The sequence below is a fragment of the Poecilia reticulata genome, chromosome 16 (genome assembly GCF_904066995.2).
Source record: "Poecilia reticulata chromosome 16, P_reticulata-male-v2, whole genome shotgun sequence".
Classification (NCBI taxonomy): Eukaryota; Metazoa; Chordata; class Actinopteri; order Cyprinodontiformes; family Poeciliidae; genus Poecilia; species Poecilia reticulata.
The window spans coordinates 15,641,268-15,659,767 of record NC_088845.1 but is presented as its reverse complement, the minus strand read 5'-3'; the positions used below and the strand labels follow the sequence as shown (position 1 = coordinate 15,659,767).

The following is an 18,500-nucleotide window of genomic DNA, read 5'->3' as shown; positions in this document are numbered from 1 at the left end:
AATATTGACTCAAATCATATTAATTTACTTGACCCAATATTAATTCTTCACCTTTATCCAAGTTAAATTATTTAAATTTTAGTTTTGGAACCAAACTAATATATTTAAATTGAACCCATCAAATATATATAGTGCATTAATTAATTCATTGGCACCATGAAATTCTTTTTTTAAATATTTCATAAACTTGGTTTCATAAACAATTTGCATCCCTCACATCACACTTAACACACTCCAGCAACAGTTTTTTTCTAAGCCATTTATTCCTCAAGTAAAAAAGGACAAAAAAAGTTGCATTTTCAGACAAACAAATATAAACATGTCATTGTTGCTCTACATCAGAGAAATGAAATAAAGACAATATGGCCTATCAAGCTAAATTAAATGGACAGAAAGCATTCACTGTTGTTGTACTGTTCAAACACATCTGAACTTGAAGGAATGTTGCATCTGTAAACATCATCAAAGAACTAAAATTCCAACAAAAGCACTCCATGAAAGTGACCCCGTGAGCCTGTATAACAAAGTGCTGTGAGGTGGTCTACCTCTTAAATAGATGCCAGTGGCAACTACATGCACACATTAAGCACACACAAATATACACTACTGTGCAGTTTTGAGTTCACCACTGAGTTTGCGAATCTTGGAAGTCATCTTGTTGGAACCAAGCTCCATCAGGATCTTCTGAAGGGCCTCAAAGGTGAACCTGAAACCCTGTGGATACTCCATGCTAAGAGCATAGCAAAGTCCAAAGAGCATTGCCACTCCAGCTGCAAGAGAAGGCAACTCATTGAGGACTTCCACACCATCAATGACAATCCCAACGTCTTGGGGCTGCTGTAGAAGGCTTGAATTCTCTCTGAAGACAAAGACTGCCATGATGGTCCTCTCCAGCTCGGCTTGATCTTTCTGGGAGACCTGAGGCAAAATATACGAAATATGCAACTGAACAACTGCAGTCTGGCACACCTCATTAATCACTATATACTGTATAATGGCATAGGTGGTCTCCCGTGATGAATAAAGTTGAATCATCATTGTGACAGAAAATATCTGGACATACCATGTATTCCTTTAGAAGGTCCTCAACACGTTCTCCCAGGTAGATGATGAGAGCTTTGAGGATTCACTCCCTTCGGAAATCTGCATCAGCACCCTTTAGGGACAATCAAAACGGCACCCTTGATAATTTCATCCTCTCAGCGCTTTCGTCACCCAACAAGATGAGGAGTCGGACGGGAGTCGCCATATTGCAAAGTTGGACCTCGAGTTGTTGATGTAGATGCCCTGACAGTCAGTGACGTTCAGGAAGCTGGAGTCAAAACCTGGGTGGCAGGAGAATAAAACGAAAGACAGAAGGAAAGAGAAATTATTAATTCACATTCACAACCACCTTGTGTCAACATACAGATGAGATGAAAGCTTTGAGTTGTAATAAGTAAGGTGCGTCAGTGCCCCTTTAAGTTAATCTAATATAAAACAATGCGTATGCACCCCTTTTCTATCAGTACAAGTGCCCCTGTCTGTTAGTCCATTGTCACAGTATGTCAGCCCCTCAAGGTTAGTCTATGTATTTGTTTGAAATCACACTTCATAAGATACCTGCCAGCATGCCATGACATATCTCTGAAAACACAATGCATTCGGAAAATGAAGTTCTTAACCTACAGTAAATGGGGCAGTGTCGTGAACAAAATGCATGAAAACCAGTTGTAGAGCCGAACAAAAGTTTAAGGCTTAACAAGGAGATTCGCTTACCGAGAGCATTTCCTGTGAAACCGTTTTAACAGTTGGACAAACCAGCATGGCGAACACTGGGAAACATCACCGACCATACCATACAAGTATAATGCATGCACAAAACACCATTCATTTTCAACGGGCCTCGCTACCATTAACAAACTGGGACTTTACAATCATAGTGGTATAAACACACTAGACTAACTAATTGCTAACATGGCTTTACATGGGTTAAGCTAGTCAAGTTCACCGTGTAGCCGAGCTAACCGTGGTGGAAGCTATTGATTGGTAACGAATTATGCCTACCTTGATTAATTCCAGCTACAACCGAACAATGTACACATAGTTATATTTCTCGTGAAATACGTGTAAGTTCAGAAATTACACCACATTTAACCCAGCGAAAAAGAAAGCGTTTACTGGGATACCCACATTTAGGCGGGACTTTCAGCTTGCTAACCAGGTGACATTAACTCAGTCTTTTGCATTAATACAATTGTAGGCTTGTTAAGACACGTTTACATCAGCTTAGTTTAGTACTTACCGCAGGTTTATTCTTTGACGACGTGCTCGGACGTTAATCATTCCTTCTTCCCCATGCCGAAACCGACGAAGCTCTCCAAGCACTTCTCCCCAACTTCTTCTCACGTGACTCAAAATATGACATCATTTCCTTTCAGCATGTTTTGAGAGGAACCAAAATATTTGCTTTCTTCCCTTGAGAAGTGTTATTAATTCAGTCTGAATCAAAATTGACACCTCAGAATGCAAAAAAATAGACTTTCACAACCAAGTCCATTATTTTACATTGTATTCAATGGTAGTTATTAGCTTGAATGAACAACTCTGTGCTACACTTTTTCCAGTGTAATAAGGCCTGTGCGTCACTTGGACCTGATTGGCTGAGCTAGTCATTGGTGACGTGATCCTCGAATGGCAAACTCAAAACCCGAATCCCACGTCACAGATTGACGTCAATGACCGCCTGAAACAGAGTCCTTGAATGTAGGACTTCTGCCATCATTTGGTCACTAATCATTTTCTTTGTCTTGCAGGTAAATACTTTAAAAAACAAACAAAAAAACAAACAAAACCAAAACAAAAGTCATTAAAGATAGGTTATCCTTTCTTAATGTTCAAGCATCACAATGCAGGATGTAAAGAGAATTTTACATTTAAAAAAAATTAAATTGTACATTCAAATACTGTACGTAATAAGGCCTGTGCGTCACTTGGACCTGATTGGCTCAGCTAGTCATTGGTGACGTGATCCTCGAATGGCAAACTCAAAACCCGAATCCCACGTCACAGATTGACGTCAATGACCGCCTGAAACAGAGTCCTTGAATGTAGGACTTCTGCCATCATTTGGTCACTAATCATTTTCTTTGTCTTGCAGGTAAATACTTTAAAAAACAAACAAACAATAAACAAAACAGAAGCCATTAAAGATAGGTTATCCTTTAATGGTCGAGCATCACAATGCAGGATGAAAAGAGAATTTTTAGTCCAGATCTTTATTTAAAGGCCTGCATAAAAAGGAGGATGTGTGCAGTATATATGATTATACTTATATAATGTATATTAATTTTAAACAATATATAAGTGTGCCGTTGCTGGTGCATGTCTGATGCAAAGGCTTTCTAACACCTTTCTCACGTCACGACTCTGAAGATCGAAGGATGTTCTCAGCAGGTTTAATGACAATTAAAAGGGTAAAACTGAAATCAAGACAAAAATACAGTAAATATGTGATCATATGCAGCATAAAATACACTACATTCAATTTCATATAGATGTGATGTGATCATCACATCTATATGCGTACATCTAGGCTACCAATTGCGCACCTGATAACCTCGCTATAACCTCGCATCTAATTAACATAACAAACATACTCTACCTTAAATCAACACATTAGAGCGCTATCGCTAGACAGAATCAATGTTACAAAGTTAATACATACCGGCAATGCAACCATACATGAAAGATTTCAACAGTAATTTACACTAACGGACACCAACGGTGTCTATTTCTACCGTTTAATAAAGTTTCGTTTCGAATAACAAAAAACTTACTACGTTGTAGTACCTGAAAATAACATGAGAGGACAAGCTATCTGACTTTCTTCTTGTATACTTACAAAAAACAACATTTATAACTTCAAAACAGAACGATAAGTATTATTAACCACTTATATAGTGTATAATTTCATTGTATAATCTGTTAATGACTTATTTTAATTGAAATGCGTTATTCTGATCATAATTGTAAGAGCCATATGAATGAAATGAATGATTATTGAGGTGACGGGAGCGCAGGCTTTTGACACTTGGGTGGTGGGTGTGTCGAGGTGGGCGTGGCTGTCACTGAAGGTATGAATGGGAGCCATACTGGCGTGCTGGCTTTCTTATGTTTGAGGAAGTGGGTGCACCGGGTGGTCATAATTTCTGTTGACCGTGTTTAATGCCGTTTATTGTTGGCACTATTGGATGGTTTGGCCTGGTCAGTCAGTGTAAGATTTGAAATAAGACAAAGTGGAATAAATTGATGATTGTAACAACAAAGAAGCGGCCTGGACTTATTTGAAGCACGCGTCGGACAGTTTACAATTCCCCGAGTTATTCCAGTGCGGCCCTCATACATATTTAGCTTTGCCGCACAACTAATAATTAAACTTTAAGACTAAAAAATGAAATCCTACATTCAAATACTGTACGTAATAAGGTCTGTGCGTCACTTGGACCTGATTGGCTCAGCTGGTCTTTGGTGACGTGATCCTCGAATGGCAAAATCAAAACCCGAATCCCACGTCACAGACTGACGTCAATGACCGCCTGAAACAGAGTCCTTGAATGTAGGTCTTCTGCCATCATTTGGTCACTAATCATTTTCTTTGTCTTGCAGGTAAATACTTTAAAAAACAAACAAAAAAACAAAAAAAAACCCAAAACAAAAGTCATTAAAGATAGGTTATCCTTTCTTAATGTTCAAGCATCACAATGCAGGATGTAAAGAGAATTTTACATTTAAAAAAAATTAAATTGTACATTCAAATACTGTACGTAATAAGGCCTGTGCGTCACTTGGACCTGATTGGCTGAGCTAGTCATTGGTGACGTGATCCTCGAATGGCAAACTCAAAACCTGAATCCCACGTCACAGATTGACGTCAATGACCGCCTGAAACAGAGTCCTTGAATGTAGGACTTCTGCCATCATTTGGTCACTAATCATTTTCTTTGTCTTGCAGGTAAATGCTTTAAAAACAAACAAAAAACAAACAAAACCAAAACAAAAGCTATTAAAGATAGGTTATCCTTTCTTAATGTTCAAGCATCACAATGCAGGATGTAAAGAGAATTTTACATTTAAAAAAAATTAAATTGTACATTCAAATACTGTACGTAATAAGGCCTGTGCGTCACTTGGACCTGATTGGCTCAGCTAGTCATTGGTGACGTGATCCTCGAATGGCAAACTCAAAACCCGAATCCCACGTCACAGATTGACGTCAATGACCGCCTGAAACAGAGTCCTTGAATGTAGGACTTCTGCCATCATTTGGTCACTAATCATTTTCTTTGTCTTGCAGGTAAATACTTTAAAAAACAAACAAACAATAAACAAAACAGAAGCCATTAAAGATAGGTTATCCTTTAATGGTCGAGCATCACAATGCAGGATGAAAAGAGAATTTTTAGTCCAGATCTTTATTTAAAGGCCTGCATAAAAAGGAGGATGTGTGCAGTATATATGATTATACTTATATAATGTATATTAATTTTAAACAATATATAAGTGTGCCGTTGCTGGTGCATGTCTGATGCAAAGGCTTTCTAACACCTTTCTCACGTCACGACTCTGAAGATCGAAGGATGTTCTCAGCAGGTTTAATGACAATTAAAAGGGTAAAACTGAAATCAAGACAAAAAATACAGTAAATATGTGATCATATGCAGCATAAAATACACTACATTCAATTTCATATAGATGTGATGTGATCATCACATCTATATGCGTACATCTAGGCTACCAATTGCGCACCTGATAACCTCGCTATAACCTCGCATCTAATTAACATAACAAACATACTCTACCTTAAAACAACACATTAGAGCGCTATCGCTAGACAGAATCAATGTTACAAAGTTAATACATACCGGCAATGCAACCATACATGAAAGATTTCAACAGTAATTTACACTAACGGACACCAACGGTGTCTATTTCTACCGTTTAATAAAGTTTCGTTTCGAATAACAAAAAACTTACTACGTTGTAGTACCTGAAAATAACATGAGAGGACAAGCTATCTGACTTTCTTCTTGTATACTTACAAAAAACAACATTTATAACTTCAAAACAGAACGATAAGTATTATTAACCACTTATATAGTGTATAATTTCATTGTATAATCTGTTAATGACTTATTTTAATTGAAATGCGTTATTCTGATCATAATTGTAAGAGCCATATGAATGAAATGAATGATTATTGAGGTGACGGGAGCGCAGGCTTTTGACACTTGGGTGGTGGGTGTGTCGAGGTGGGCGTGGCTGTCACTGAAGGTATGAATGGGAGCCATACTGGCGTGCTGGCTTTATTATGTTTGAGGAAGTGGGTGCACCGGGTGGTCATAATTTCTGTTGACCGTGTTTAATGCCGTTTATTGTTGGCACTATTGGATGGTTTGGCCTGGTCAGTCAGTGTAAGATTTGAAATAAGACAAAGTGGAATAAATTGATGATTGTAACAACAAAGAAGCGGCCTGGACTTATTTGAAGCACGCGTCGGACAGTTTACAATTCCCCGAGTTATTCCAGTGCGGCCCTCATACATATTTAGCTTTGCCGCACAACTAATAATTAAACTTTAAGACTAAAAAATGAAATCCTACATTCAAATACTGTACGTAATAAGGTCTGTGCGTCACTTGGACCTGATTGGCTCAGCTGGTCTTTGGTGACGTGATCCTCGAATGGCAAACTCAAAACCCGAATCCCACGTCACAGACTGACGTCAATGACCGCCTGAAACAGAGTCCTTGAATGTAGGTCTTCTGCCATCATTTGGTCACTAATCATTTTCTTTGTCTTGCAGGTAAATACTTTAAAAAACAAACAAAAAAACAAAAAAAACCCAAAACAAAAGTCATTAAAGATAGGTTATCCTTTCTTAATGTTCAAGCATCACAATGCAGGATGAAAAGAGAATTTTACATTAACAAAATGAAATTGTACATTCAAATACTGTACGTAATAAGGTCTGTGCGTCACTTGGACCTGATTGGCTCAGCTGGTCTTTGGTGACGTGATCCTCGAATGGCAAACTCAAAACCCGAATCCCACGTCACAGACTGACGTCAATGACCGCCTGAAACAGAGTCCTTGAATGTAGGACTTCTGCCATCATTTGGTCACTAATCATTTTCTTTGTCTTGCAGGTAAATACTTTAAAAAACAAACAAAAAAACAAAAAAAAACCAAAACAAAAGTCATTAAAGATAGGTTATCCTTTCTTAATGTTCAAGCATCACAATGCAGGATGTAAAGAGAATTTTACATTAACAAAATTAAATTGTACATTCAAATACTGTACGTAATAAGGTCTGTGCGTCACTTGGACCTGATTGGCTGAGCTAGTCATTGGTGACGTGATCCTCGAATGGCAAACTCAAAACCCGAATCCCACGTCACAGATTGACGTCAATGACCGCCTGAAACAGAGTCCTTGAATGTAGGTCTTCTGCCATCATTTGGTCACTAATCATTTTCTTTGTCTTGCAGGTAAATACTTTAAAAAACAAACAAAAAAACAAAAAAAACCCAAAACAAAAGTCATTAAAGATAGGTTATCCTTTCTTAATGTTCAAGCATCACAATGCAGGATGTAAAGAGAATTTTACATTTAAAAAAAATTAAATTGTACATTCAAATACTGTACGTAATAAGGCCTGTGCGTCACTTGGACCTGATTGGCTGAGCTAGTCATTGGTGACGTGATCCTCGAATGGCAAACTCAAAACCCGAATCCCACGTCACAGATTGACGTCAATGACCGCCTGAAACAGAGTCCTTGAATGTAGGACTTCTGCCATCATTTGGTCACTAATCATTTTCTTTGTCTTGCAGGTAAATACTTTAAAAAACAAACAAAAAAACAAAAAAAAACCAAAACAAAAGTCATTAAAGATAGGTTATCCTTTCTTAATGGTCGAGCATCACAATGCAGGATGAAAAGAGAATTTTACATTAACAAAATGAAATTGTACATTCAAATACTGTACGTAAGAAGGTCTGCGCGTCACTTGGACCTGATTGGCTCAGCTGGTCTTTGGTGACGTGATCCTCGAATGGCAAACTCAAATCCCGAATCCCACGTCACAGATTGACGTCAATGACCGCCTGAAACAGAGTCCTTGAATGTAGGACTTCTGCCATCATTTGGTCACTAATCATTTTCTTTGTCTTGCAGGTAAATACTTTAAAAAACAAACAAAAAAACAAAAAAAAACCAAAACAAAAGTCATTAAAGATAGGTTATCCTTCCTTAATGTTCAAGCATCACAATGCAGGATGTAAAGAGAATTTTACATTTAAAAAAATTAAATTGTACATTCAAATACTGTACGTAATAAGGTCTGTGCGTCACTTGGACCTGATTGGCTCAGCTGTTCTTTGGTGACGTGATCCTCGGATTTCAACCTCAGACCTCGAATCACACGACACAGATTGACGTCAATGACCGCCTGATGCAGAGTCCTTGAATGTAGGACTTCTGTTATCATTTGGTCACTAATAATTTTCTTGGATCGCAGGTAAATGCTCGTAAAAACAAAAGCCATTAAGGATAGGTTATCCTTCCTTAATTTACGAGCATCACAATGCGGGATGAAAAGAGAATTTTTAGTCCGGGTCTTTGGACGTGTATGAAAAGGCGGATGTGTGGACTCTGAAAGGCTCAGAGTCCAATCAGAGGCTGGTTTTAAACGGGCTGGTCTCCATTTCGGCTCGTTCGCTGTTAACAAGCTCCTATCGTTTCTGCTCCCCTGGCGGGAAAAAGCAAGGAGGAGGCAGATGAATGCTTTAAGAACTTTATTCCTCTTTTGAACAAGTACAACGAACAGCTAACTTCCCTAAAACTAACACACTGCGCTCCCCACAACAACCGGACACTTTTCTCGCTCTTCTTCCTCCCAGCGCCTACATGTTGTTCTCTACTGCCCCCTAGGGAAGAGAGGGGGCAGCAGAGAAAGACTGGGCCTGTAAGAGCAGGCAAACTCAAAACCCGAATCCCACGTCACAGATTGACGTCAATGACCGCCTGAAACAGAGTCCTTGAATGTAGGACTTCTGCCATCATTTGGTCACTAATCATTTTCTTTGTCTTGCAGGTAAATACTTTAAAAAACAAACAAACAAAAAACAAAACAGAAGCCATTAAAGATAGGTTATCCTTTAATGGTCGAGCATCACAATGCAGGATGAAAAGAGAATTTTTAGTCCAGATCTTTATTTAAAGGCCTGCATAAAAAGGAGGATGTGTGCAGTATATATGATTATACTTATATAATGTATATTAATTTTAAACAATATATAAGTGTGCCGTTGCTGGTGCATGTCTGATGCAAAGGCTTTCTAACACCTTTCTCACGTCACGACTCTGAAGATCGAAGGATGTTCTCAGCAGGTTTAATGACAATTAAAAGGGTAAAACTGAAATCAAGACAAAAAATACAGTAAATATGTGATCATATGCAGCATAAAATACACTACATTCAATTTCATATAGATGTGATGTGATCATCACATCTATATGCGTACATCTAGGCTACCAATTGCGCACCTGATAACCTCGCATCTAATTAACATAACAAACATACTCTACCTTAAAACAACACATTAGAGCGCTATCGCTAGACAGAATCAATGTTACAAAGTTAATACATACCGGCAATGCAACCATACATGAAAGATTTCAACAGTAATTTACACTAACGGACACCAACGGTGTCTATTTCTACCGTTTAATAAAGTTTCGTTTCGAATAACAAAAAACTTACTACGTTGTAGTACCTGAAAATAACATGAGAGGACAAGCTATCTGACTTTCTTCTTGTATACTTACAAAAAACAACATTTATAACTTCAAAACAGAACGATAAGTATTATTAACCACTTATATAGTGTATAATTTCATTGTATAATCTGTTAATGACTTATTTTAATTGAAATGCGTTATTCTGATCATAATTGTAAGAGCCATATGAATGAAATGAATGATTATTGAGGTGACGGGAGCGCAGGCTTTTGACACTTGGGTGGTGGGTGTGTCGAGGTGGGCGTGGCTGTCACTGAAGGTATGAATGGGAGCCATACTGGCGTGCTGGCTTTCTTATGTTTGAGGAAGTGGGTGCACCGGGTGGTCATAATTTCTGTTGACCGTGTTTAATGCCGTTTATTGTTGGCACTATTGGATGGTTTGGCCTGGTCAGTCAGTGTAAGATTTGAAATAAGACAAAGTGGAATAAATTGATGATTGTAACAACAAAGAAGCGGCCTGGACTTATTTGAAGCACGCGTCGGACAGTTTACAATTCCCCGAGTTATTCCAGTGCGGCCCTCATACATATTTAGCTTTGCCGCACAACTAATAATTAAACTTTAAGACTAAAAAATGAAATCCTACATTCAAATACTGTACGTAATAAGGTCTGTGCGTCACTTGGACCTGATTGGCTCAGCTGGTCTTTGGTGACGTGATCCTCGAATGGCAAACTCAAAACCCGAATCCCACGTCACAGACTGACGTCAATGACCGCCTGAAACAGAGTCCTTGAATGTAGGTCTTCTGCCATCATTTGGTCACTAATCATTTTCTTTGTCTTGCAGGTAAATACTTTAAAAAACAAACAAAAAAACAAAAAACAAACAAAACAAAAGTCATTAAAGATAGGTTATCCTTTCTTAATGTTCAAGCATCACAATGCAGGATGTAAAGAGAATTTTACATTTAAAAAAAATTAAATTGTACATTCAAATACTGTACGTAATAAGGCCTGTGCGTCACTTGGACCTGATTGGCTGAGCTAGTCATTGGTGACGTGATCCTCGAATGGCAAACTCAAAACCCGAATCCCACGTCACAGATTGACGTCAATGACCGCCTGAAACAGAGTCCTTGAATGTAGGACTTCTGCCATCATTTGGTCACTAATCATTTTCTTTGTCTTGCAGGTAAATACTTTAAAAAACAAACAAAAAAACAAACAAAACCAAAACAAAAGTCATTAAAGATAGGTTATCCTTTCTTAATGTTCAAGCATCACAATGCAGGATGTAAAGAGAATTTTACATTTAAAAAAAATTAAATTGTACATTCAAATACTGTACGTAATAAGGCCTGTGCGTCACTTGGACCTGATTGGCTCAGCTAGTCATTGGTGACGTGATCCTCGAATGGCAAACTCAAAACCCGAATCCCACGTCACAGATTGACGTCAATGACCGCCTGAAACAGAGTCCTTGAATGTAGGACTTCTGCCATCATTTGGTCACTAATCATTTTCTTTGTCTTGCAGGTAAATACTTTAAAAAACAAACAAACAATAAACAAAACAGAAGCCATTAAAGATAGGTTATCCTTTAATGGTCGAGCATCACAATGCAGGATGAAAAGAGAATTTTTAGTCCAGATCTTTATTTAAAGGCCTGCATAAAAAGGAGGATGTGTGCAGTATATATGATTATACTTATATAATGTATATTAATTTTAAACAATATATAAGTGTGCCGTTGCTGGTGCATGTCTGATGCAAAGGCTTTCTAACACCTTTCTCACGTCACGACTCTGAAGATCGAAGGATGTTCTCAGCAGGTTTAATGACAATTAAAAGGGTAAAACTGAAATCAAGACAAAAAATACAGTAAATATGTGATCATATGCAGCATAAAATACACTACATTCAATTTCATATAGATGTGATGTGATCATCACATCTATATGCGTACATCTAGGCTACCAATTGCGCACCTGATAACCTCGCTATAACCTCGCATCTAATTAACATAACAAACATACTCTACCTTAAATCAACACATTAGAGCGCTATCGCTAGACAGAATCAATGTTACAAAGTTAATACATACCGGCAATGCAACCATACATGAAAGATTTCAACAGTAATTTACACTAACGGACACCAACGGTGTCTATTTCTACCGTTTAATAAAGTTTCGTTTCGAATAACAAAAAACTTACTACGTTGTAGTACCTGAAAATAACATGAGAGGACAAGCTATCTGACTTTCTTCTTGTATACTTACAAAAAACAACATTTATAACTTCAAAACAGAACGATAAGTATTATTAACCACTTATATAGTGTATAATTTCATTGTATAATCTGTTAATGACTTATTTTAATTGAAATGCGTTATTCTGATCATAATTGTAAGAGCCATATGAATGAAATGAATGATTATTGAGGTGACGGGAGCGCAGGCTTTTGACACTTGGGTGGTGGGTGTGTCGAGGTGGGCGTGGCTGTCACTGAAGGTATGAATGGGAGCCATACTGGCGTGCTGGCTTTATTATGTTTGAGGAAGTGGGTGCACCGGGTGGTCATAATTTCTGTTGACCGTGTTTAATGCCGTTTATTGTTGGCACTATTGGATGGTTTGGCCTGGTCAGTCAGTGTAAGATTTGAAATAAGACAAAGTGGAATAAATTGATGATTGTAACAACAAAGAAGCGGCCTGGACTTATTTGAAGCACGCGTCGGACAGTTTACAATTCCCCGAGTTATTCCAGTGCGGCCCTCATACATATTTAGCTTTGCCGCACAACTAATAATTAAACTTTAAGACTAAAAAATGAAATCCTACATTCAAATACTGTACGTAATAAGGTCTGTGCGTCACTTGGACCTGATTGGCTCAGCTGGTCTTTGGTGACGTGATCCTCGAATGGCAAACTCAAAACCCGAATCCCACGTCACAGACTGACGTCAATGACCGCCTGAAACAGAGTCCTTGAATGTAGGTCTTCTGCCATCATTTGGTCACTAATCATTTTCTTTGTCTTGCAGGTAAATACTTTAAAAAACAAACAAAAAAACAAAAAACAAACAAAACAAAAGTCATTAAAGATAGGTTATCCTTTCTTAATGTTCAAGCATCACAATGCAGGATGTAAAGAGAATTTTACATTTAAAAAAAATTAAATTGTACATTCAAATACTGTACGTAATAAGGCCTGTGCGTCACTTGGACCTGATTGGCTGAGCTAGTCATTGGTGACGTGATCCTCGAATGGCAAACTCAAAACCCGAATCCCACGTCACAGATTGACGTCAATGACCGCCTGAAACAGAGTCCTTGAATGTAGGTCTTCTGCCATCATTTGGTCACTAATCATTTTCTTTGTCTTGCAGGTAAATACTTTAAAAAACAAACAAAAAAACAAACAAAACCAAAACAAAAGTCATTAAAGATAGGTTATCCTTTCTTAATGTTCAAGCATCACAATGCAGGATGTAAAGAGAATTTTACATTTAAAAAAAATTAAATTGTACATTCAAATACTGTACGTAATAAGGCCTGTGCGTCACTTGGACCTGATTGGCTCAGCTAGTCATTGGTGACGTGATCCTCGAATGGCAAACTCAAAACCCGAATCCCACGTCACAGATTGACGTCAATGACCGCCTGAAACAGAGTCCTTGAATGTAGGACTTCTGCCATCATTTGGTCACTAATCATTTTCTTTGTCTTGCAGGTAAATACTTTAAAAAACAAACAAACAATAAACAAAACAGAAGCCATTAAAGATAGGTTATCCTTTAATGGTCGAGCATCACAATGCAGGATGAAAAGAGAATTTTTAGTCCAGATCTTTATTTAAAGGCCTGCATAAAAAGGAGGATGTGTGCAGTATATATGATTATACTTATATAATGTATATTAATTTTAAACAATATATAAGTGTGCCGTTGCTGGTGCATGTCTGATGCAAAGGCTTTCTAACACCTTTCTCACGTCACGACTCTGAAGATCGAAGGATGTTCTCAGCAGGTTTAATGACAATTAAAAGGGTAAAACTGAAATCAAGACAAAAATACAGTAAATATGTGATCATATGCAGCATAAAATACACTACATTCAATTTCATATAGATGTGATGTGATCATCACATCTATATGCGTACATCTAGGCTACCAATTGCGCACCTGATAACCTCGCTATAACCTCGCATCTAATTAACATAACAAACATACTCTACCTTAAAACAACACATTAGAGCGCTATCGCTAGACAGAATCAATGTTACAAAGTTAATACATACCGGCAATGCAACCATACATGAAAGATTTCAACAGTAATTTACACTAACGGACACCAACGGTGTCTATTTCTACCGTTTAATAAAGTTTCGTTTCGAATAACAAAAAACTTACTACGTTGTAGTACCTGAAAATAACATGAGAGGACAAGCTATCTGACTTTCTTCTTGTATACTTACAAAAAACAACATTTATAACTTCAAAACAGAACGATAAGTATTATTAACCACTTATATAGTGTATAATTTCATTGTATAATCTGTTAATGACTTATTTTAATTGAAATGCGTTATTCTGATCATAATTGTAAGAGCCATATGAATGAAATGAATGATTATTGAGGTGACGGGAGCGCAGGCTTTTGACACTTGGGTGGTGGGTGTGTCGAGGTGGGCGTGGCTGTCACTGAAGGTATGAATGGGAGCCATACTGGCGTGCTGGCTTTATTATGTTTGAGGAAGTGGGTGCACCGGGTGGTCATAATTTCTGTTGACCGTGTTTAATGCCGTTTATTGTTGGCACTATTGGATGGTTTGGCCTGGTCAGTCAGTGTAAGATTTGAAATAAGACAAAGTGGAATAAATTGATGATTGTAACAACAAAGAAGCGGCCTGGACTTATTTGAAGCACGCGTCGGACAGTTTACAATTCCCCGAGTTATTCCAGTGCGGCCCTCATACATATTTAGCTTTGCCGCACAACTAATAATTAAACTTTAAGACTAAAAAATGAAATCCTACATTCAAATACTGTACGTAATAAGGTCTGTGCGTCACTTGGACCTGATTGGCTCAGCTGGTCTTTGGTGACGTGATCCTCGAATGGCAAACTCAAAACCCGAATCCCACGTCACAGACTGACGTCAATGACCGCCTGAAACAGAGTCCTTGAATGTAGGTCTTCTGCCATCATTTGGTCACTAATCATTTTCTTTGTCTTGCAGGTAAATACTTTAAAAAACAAACAAAAAAACAAAAAAAACCCAAAACAAAAGTCATTAAAGATAGGTTATCCTTTCTTAATGTTCAAGCATCACAATGCAGGATGAAAAGAGAATTTTACATTAACAAAATGAAATTGTACATTCAAATACTGTACGTAATAAGGTCTGTGCGTCACTTGGACCTGATTGGCTCAGCTGGTCTTTGGTGACGTGATCCTCGAATGGCAAACTCAAAACCCGAATCCCACGTCACAGACTGACGTCAATGACCGCCTGAAACAGAGTCCTTGAATGTAGGACTTCTGCCATCATTTGGTCACTAATCATTTTCTTTGTCTTGCAGGTAAATACTTTAAAAAACAAACAAAAAAACAAAAAAAAACCAAAACAAAAGTCATTAAAGATAGGTTATCCTTTCTTAATGTTCAAGCATCACAATGCAGGATGTAAAGAGAATTTTACATTAACAAAATTAAATTGTACATTCAAATACTGTACGTAATAAGGTCTGTGCGTCACTTGGACCTGATTGGCTGAGCTAGTCATTGGTGACGTGATCCTCGAATGGCAAACTCAAAACCCGAATCCCACGTCACAGATTGACGTCAATGACCGCCTGAAACAGAGTCCTTGAATGTAGGTCTTCTGCCATCATTTGGTCACTAATCATTTTCTTTGTCTTGCAGGTAAATACTTTAAAAAACAAACAAAAAAACAAAAAAAACCCAAAACAAAAGTCATTAAAGATAGGTTATCCTTTCTTAATGTTCAAGCATCACAATGCAGGATGTAAAGAGAATTTTACATTTAAAAAAAATTAAATTGTACATTCAAATACTGTACGTAATAAGGCCTGTGCGTCACTTGGACCTGATTGGCTGAGCTAGTCATTGGTGACGTGATCCTCGAATGGCAAACTCAAAACCCGAATCCCACGTCACAGATTGACGTCAATGACCGCCTGAAACAGAGTCCTTGAATGTAGGACTTCTGCCATCATTTGGTCACTAATCATTTTCTTTGTCTTGCAGGTAAATACTTTAAAAAACAAACAAAAAAACAAAAAAAAACCAAAACAAAAGTCATTAAAGATAGGTTATCCTTTCTTAATGGTCGAGCATCACAATGCAGGATGAAAAGAGAATTTTACATTAACAAAATGAAATTGTACATTCAAATACTGTACGTAAGAAGGTCTGCGCGTCACTTGGACCTGATTGGCTCAGCTGGTCTTTGGTGACGTGATCCTCGAATGGCAAACTCAAATCCCGAATCCCACGTCACAGATTGACGTCAATGACCGCCTGAAACAGAGTCCTTGAATGTAGGACTTCTGCCATCATTTGGTCACTAATCATTTTCTTTGTCTTGCAGGTAAATACTTTAAAAAACAAACAAAAAAACCAAAAAAAACCAAAACAAAAGTCATTAAAGATAGGTTATCCTTCCTTAATGTTCAAGCATCACAATGCAGGATGTAAAGAGAATTTTACATTTAAAAAAATTAAATTGTACATTCAAATACTGTACGTAATAAGGTCTGTGCGTCACTTGGACCTGATTGGCTCAGCTGTTCTTTGGTGACGTGATCCTCGGATTTCAACCTCAGACCTCGAATCACACGACACAGATTGACGTCAATGACCGCCTGATGCAGAGTCCTTGAATGTAGGACTTCTGTTATCATTTGGTCACTAATAATTTCTTGGATCGCAGGTAAATGCTCGTAAAAACAAAAGCCATTAAGGATAGGTTATCCTTCCTTAATTTACGAGCATCACAATGCGGGATGAAAGAGAATTTTTAGTCCGGGTCTTTGGACGTGTATGAAAAGGCGGATGTGTGGACTCTGAAAGGCTCAGAGTCCAATCAGAGGCTGGTTTTAAACGGGCTGGTCTCCATTTCGGCTCGTTCGCTGTTAACAAGCTCCTATCGTTTCTGCTCCCCTGGCGGGAAAAAGCAAGGAGGAGGCAGATGAATGCTTTAAGAACTTTATTCCTCTTTTGAACAAGTACAACGAACAGCTAACTTCCCTAAAACTAACACACTGCGCTCCCCACAACAACCGGACACTTTTCTCGCTCTTCTTCCTCCCAGCGCCTACATGTTGTTCTCTACTGCCCCTAGGAAGAGAGGGGGCAGCAGAGAAAGACTGGGCCTGTAAGAGCAGGCAAACTCAAAACCCGAATCCCACGTCACAGATTGACGTCAATGACCGCCTGAAACAGAGTCCTTGAATGTAGGACTTCTGCCATCATTTGGTCACTAATCATTTTCTTTGTCTTGCAGGTAAATACTTTAAAAAACAAACAAACAAAAAACAAAACAGAAGCCATTAAAGATAGGTTATCCTTTAATGGTCGAGCATCACAATGCAGGATGAAAAGAGAATTTTTAGTCCAGATCTTTATTTAAAGGCCTGCATAAAAAGGAGGATGTGTGCAGTATATATGATTATACTTATATAATGTATATTAATTTTAAACAATATATAAGTGTGCCGTTGCTGGTGCATGTCTGATGCAAAGGCTTTCTAACACCTTTCTCACGTCACGACTCTGAAGATCGAAGGATGTTCTCAGCAGGTTTAATGACAATTAAAAGGGTAAAACTGAAATCAAGACAAAAAATACAGTAAATATGTGATCATATGCAGCATAAAATACACTACATTCAATTTCATATAGATGTGATGTGATTATCACATCTATATGCGTACATCTAGGCTACCAATTGCGCACCTGATAACCTCGCTATAACCTCGCATCTAATTAACATAACAAACATACTCTACCTTAAAACAACACATTAGAGCGCTATCGCTAGACAGAATCAATGTTACAAAGTTAATACATACCGGCAATGCAACCATACATGAAAGATTTCAACAGTAATTTACACTAACGGACACCAACGGTGTCTATTTCTACCGTTTAATAAAGTTTCGTTTCGAATAACAAAAAACTTACTACGTTGTAGTACCTGAAAATAACATGAGAGGACAAGCTATCTGACTTTCTTCTTGTATACTTACAAAAAACAACATTTATAACTTCAAAACAGAACGATAAGTATTATTAACCACTTATATAGTGTATAATTTCATTGTATAATCTGTTAATGACTTATTTTAATTGAAATGCGTTATTCTGATCATAATTGTAAGAGCCATATGAATGAAATGAATGATTATTGAGGTGACGGGAGCGCAGGCTTTTGACACTTGGGTGGTGGGTGTGTCGAGGTGGGCGTGGCTGTCACTGAAGGTATGAATGGGAGCCATACTGGCGTGCTGGCTTTCTTATGTTTGAGGAAGTGGGTGCACCGGGTGGTCATAATTTCTGTTGACCGTGTTTAATGCCGTTTATTGTTGGCACTATTGGATGGTTTGGCCTGGTCAGTCAGTGTAAGATTTGAAATAAGACAAAGTGGAATAAATTGATGATTGTAACAACAAAGAAGCGGCCTGG

General features: G+C 37.9%; 1 protein-coding gene and 1 long non-coding RNA gene across 2 annotated transcripts in view; one reads left to right on the top strand and one right to left on the bottom strand.

The window, feature by feature from the left end:
• Positions 1-18,500, top strand: part of gba1 (glucosylceramidase beta 1) — an 89,104-nt gene that overhangs the window by 38,839 nt on the left and 31,765 nt on the right. The window lies entirely within an intron of this gene.
• LOC145547710 (uncharacterized) lies at positions 225-2,606 on the bottom strand. The gene is made up of 3 exons (XR_014084010.1): positions 2,285-2,606; positions 1,064-1,325; positions 225-918 (listed from the first exon to the last, which is right to left on the bottom strand). It is a non-coding gene; the product is annotated as an uncharacterized LOC145547710 (long non-coding RNA).